Source organism: Podarcis cretensis (genome assembly GCF_951804945.1).
Source record: "Podarcis cretensis genome assembly, chromosome: 10".
NCBI classification, from domain to species: Eukaryota; Metazoa; Chordata; class Lepidosauria; order Squamata; family Lacertidae; genus Podarcis; species Podarcis cretensis.
The window spans coordinates 51,623,558-51,628,179 of record NC_137179.1 but is presented as its reverse complement, the minus strand read 5'-3'; the positions used below and the strand labels follow the sequence as shown (position 1 = coordinate 51,628,179).

At 46.4% G+C, this 4,622-nt stretch overlaps 1 long non-coding RNA gene across 1 annotated transcript; it reads right to left on the bottom strand.

Moving 5' to 3' along the window:
- Nucleotides 1-506: 506 nt before the first annotated feature.
- Nucleotides 507-1,669, bottom strand: LOC307224878. Its single transcript, XR_013842772.1, has 2 exons — nt 1,227-1,669; nt 507-609 (listed from the first exon to the last, which is right to left on the bottom strand). It is a non-coding gene; the product is annotated as an uncharacterized lncRNA (long non-coding RNA).
- Nucleotides 1,670-4,622: the final 2,953 nt, after the last annotated feature.

The window sequence follows — 4,622 nt, the reverse complement described above, 5'->3', positions numbered from 1 at the left end:
TGGGTGCTTTTGAATTTTTTGGATGTGAAGCACTGATTTTTTATAATTTTTTTGTGAGTTTATGATGGTAGGAGCTGTGCTGCCATGGGACCCAAGAAGACTGCTGCTGCAGAGGCCGGTGAGAGGAAGAAGGAGAAGGTGACGCTAGAAATGAAGAAGGAGATCATCCGGAAGCACAACGGTGGAATGCGTGTGACAGACCTCGCCAGTCTGTCACACGGGAGTACGGGAGGAATCTATCGACCATCGGGAGCATCCTGAAGATGAGGGAGAAGATCCTGGTGACTGATGCAGCCAAGGGAGTCACCAGGATCGTGAAGAACCGCCCAGCTGTTCTGGAGGAGGTGGAGAAGTTGCTGCTCATCTGGTTAGAAGAGAAGCAGCGTGCAGGGGACACGCAGACCTCGTCCGGGAACAGCCAGGAACCTCAGGCGAGCCAGAAGTCTTCAAGGCAAGCAGAGGTTGGTTTGACCGGTTCAAGGCAAGATCTGGAATCCACAGTGTGGTCAGGCATGGAGAGGCTGCCAGTTCTGATGTTCCTGCGGCTGAAGACTTTGCAGCGGAGTTCCTGGAGGTTGTGAAGACGGAGGGCTACGTTCCACAGCAGGTCTTCAACTGCGACGAGACCAGGCTGTTTTGGAAGAGGATGCCCAAAAGGACTTTCATCACTCAGGAGGAGTCCAAGTTGCCTGGCCACAAGCCCATGAAGGACCGTCTGACCTGCTCTTCTGTGCCAACGCAAGCGGCAACCTGAAGATCAAGCCCCTGCTGGTTTACCACTCGGAGAACCCACGGGCCTTCAAGAAACACAAGGTCAACAAGGAGCAGCTGAGTGTCATGTGGTGATCCAACAGTAAGGCTTGGGTCACACGTGTGCTGTTTGTGGACTGGGTCAATCTTGCTTTTGGCCCTGCTGTCAAAGAGTACCTGCTGGACAACGACCTGCCGCTGAAGGCTTTGCTTCTGATAGACAATGCTCCTGCTCATCCTAAAGGCCTTGAGTTGGACTTGTTGGAGGAATTCAGCTTCATCAACATCATGTTCCTGCTGCCTAACAACACGCCACTGCTCCAGCCGATGGATCAGCAGGTCATCGCCAATTTCAAAAAACTCTACACCAAGGAGCTTTTCAGGCGATACTTCGAGGTGACTGATTGCACCACCATCACCCTGCGGGAATTCTGGAAGGACCACTTCGACATCGTCACCTGCTTGAAGATGATCACCATGGCCTGGAACGGGATCAGCCAGAGAAATTTGAATTGCGCTTGGCGCAGCCTGTAGCCGGACTGTGTGGCACCAAGTGACTCTGATGCACCAGAGGCAACAGTGGTGCAGGACATTGTTTCCTTGGGGAGGCCCATGGACCTGGAGGTCACAGAGGAGGACATCAGCGAGCTGGTGGAGGAGCACGACCACGAGCTGACCACCCAGGAGCTGGTCGAACTGCAGGCAGAGGCTGCGCAGGAGCAGGCCTCGCTGGAAGAGGAGGAAGCAACTGAGGAACGGCTGTCCTCCAAAGAACTGAGGGACATTTGCCTGGAGTGGAAAGATGTGCAGGCTTTTGCACAGCGGCCCCACCCTGACAAGGACCTGGCACATGACCTTGTGAACACTTTTGATACGAGGGTCATGTTGCCTTTCAGGGAGGTGCTGAAAAGGCGGGTGAAGCAGCAGACCATGGACAGGTTCTTCAGCAAGAAACAAAGAGTGGAAGAGGAACCTTCTTCGAGTTGTCCCCCAGAGTCTTAGAAAATGTACTGTACACTTTGTTGATTTTTAAATGTTTTTCTGTCATGTTTAGAAACTTAATTTATTGTTCCTTCATTTTTTGAAATGCTCTTTACAGTATGTGAGTCTTTAAAGAGCAGTTAATAAACTCTTTTTGTACCAAATTTGGCTTTGTTTGGACTTTTTTTGACCATAGGAACACATTAATTGAATTTCAATGCATTCCTATGGGATTTCGTGCTTCGCAAGATGAAAAATTCGCTAGACGAAAAAACTCGCAGAACGAATTAATTTCGTCTTGTGAGGCACCACTGTATTCTTGAGTGTAATTAATGCACAAAGGAATTACTGCCATAGAGTAAGTTGTCCTGCCAGACTTAGCCTATGTCACTTCCCCCCACCTCGAGAGGAAATGCGCAACCAAGCCTTTTGTTGTACTCAGTCTACATGTGAATTTGGTGTGTGATGAACTCTGAGCTACTTCCTCCAGCTGCATGGCTTTAACCAGCCTTTTTGTTACAAAGAAGACTGGAGTCTGAAATTAGCATTTTCCTATACCGTTTTATAACATACCAAACATGTGGTCCATATGTGTGCTGTGGAAATGGAATACTTTGGGAAGGGCACATTATAAAGGTTTTGCAACTTACATTCCCACACTTTTCGTTGTCGCGTATTTTGCCATGTTAAATCTCTGCTGGAGCTCTCTCACCAAAGATTACTTGCCCCAGTCTTGGAATCCAGGATTTCCAACAGGAAGAACAGCTAATCTTTCTAGAAGGAGTCCTGCTGAGTCCTAAAGACTTAACTTTTTTGTTGCGTTACTACAAACCTAAGAAAGGTTACTGAGAAATAACTTCCATTGAGTTCAGTCACACTTTCCTCTGACTGCGTAGGTTAAACACATTGAGCTTGAACAAAAGAACTCCAGGCAGCTGAAATGTAGCTTTCATATTTGAGTTAGAAATGCAAGACAATCTTGCAAAGAGTTAAGTTAGAAACCCTGTAAGAAGAGAAAAGGCCTTGAAAAACCTCAATTTCACTTCATTCACTGGCCAAGGAGCATTAATGTCAATTTCACCTGGGAACTCCAGCAGATGACATCATCAGTGTGGTGTAGTGGTTAAGAGCGGTGGACTCGTAATCTGGTGAACCAGGTTCACTTCCCCGCTCCTCCACATGCAGCTGCTGGGTGACCTTGGGCTAGTCACACTTCTCTGAAGTCTCTCAGCCTCATGCACCTCACAGAGTGTTTATTGTGGGGGAAGAAGGGAAAGGAGATTGTTAGCCATTTTGAGACTCCTTAAGGGGAGTGAAAGGTGGGGTATCAAATCCAAACTCCTCCTCTTCTTCTTCTTCCTGTTCTGGAAAAAAAAAACACAAATCCTCAAGCTGTGCTCCCTTCCATTCCCCTTCCACTACACCACTGCTGAAATGGAAATGACTGTGTTAATGCTTCACGTGTTCTGGATTACTCAGGTCCCAGTTTTTACTGGGATGCTACATTCTGCTGGGCAACTATTTGTTCTACAGCTTTACGGTAACTTTATTACCTACATCTTTATGGTAGTATGAAAAATTGAGTTCAGGGTACATAGAGAAACTATCACAGGGCTATTTCCGTATGTGTCCAAGGAAGGGAAAATTCATCTCACATCCACTCACCCCACATTTCACCACTTTAAAATGTCTGTGCCAACCATTAATCTATGCAATATCTAGAAACTGACAGGATCCAGCCAGACGCTGCAGATTAGTAGGAAACAGATGGGAAGAAAAGCCGGATTGCATGTATAAACAGCTCTGAAACAGTAAAGAGCTATTAATAACAAACAAAATTATGACTCTCATTCAACAGAGTTTCCACAGAACCCACTTCTGCCCACTGGGATTTCTGTCCAAGGCCGCCATTTATTACCATGCCTTCCGCTTTCTGAAACAGATGGGCTTCTCCTTTCGTTTAATCACCAGCACCCTTCCCATAACTAACTCTTTACTTATGAGTATGCTAACTAGGGCTGATCAGGGCTTTACGTAGGAAATGTAATTTGGTTCACCAATTGCCCTATTCATTATCCTCCCTGGCATCTACATTCTGCACAGCATTAAGATGCTGCATATAATGCGATCATTTACAATGTGGTGGGAACTGCCAAATCCAATGAATAGAAAGCAGAGTCTTTTCAGGGAGTTATTTCACAAACTGGGGGGGCAGGGGGGCGGGAGGGACTACCGTTTGGCTTAATGATGTTTTCAAAGTGATCAAGTGCAATGCCGTGCATGTATAATATGCAGTCTTGCCCATATAGAACAAAATAGATTAATATTTACATACCTTGCATATTGTTCGCTATAGCTTGGGCAAACCCTGAACCCTTATTAATACTTGTAATGCTGACATCAAGGCCATTATGGCTGTGAATCAACTGGAGAGACAAGGGATCTTTTTCTCTCCTGTTTATTTAGGCTGCAATCCTGCACACACTTATTTGAGTCTCAGTGGAGCTTACTATCTGAGTAGACAAGTATTAGGACTACAGGAGCCAGGTGGAGGAAATCGGAAGCCTTTGCACCAACAGCCAACTGTCCTCAAGCTCAGATGACAAAACTGAAGGTAGGTTTAGAGAATGGGATACAACCCCAAAGCTCGTCTTTGCTAAAGAATCACGTTTTCCAATTTGGAGCTCAATTTCAGAGGCTGTGGCTACAGAAAGTAATGTGGCGTTTCTGCGAAGAGGCTTCTATTTGTGGAAGGCAGCAATATGACTTACATGGTTGCTGTGGTGATAAACTACAGAGGGAAGGCCTAACGTTGTCAAAACATTCCCCCTCATGAGGTTCTCTCCAGGGCTTCTCCACACTGCCTACTCAGGCCTCACTACTACAATATC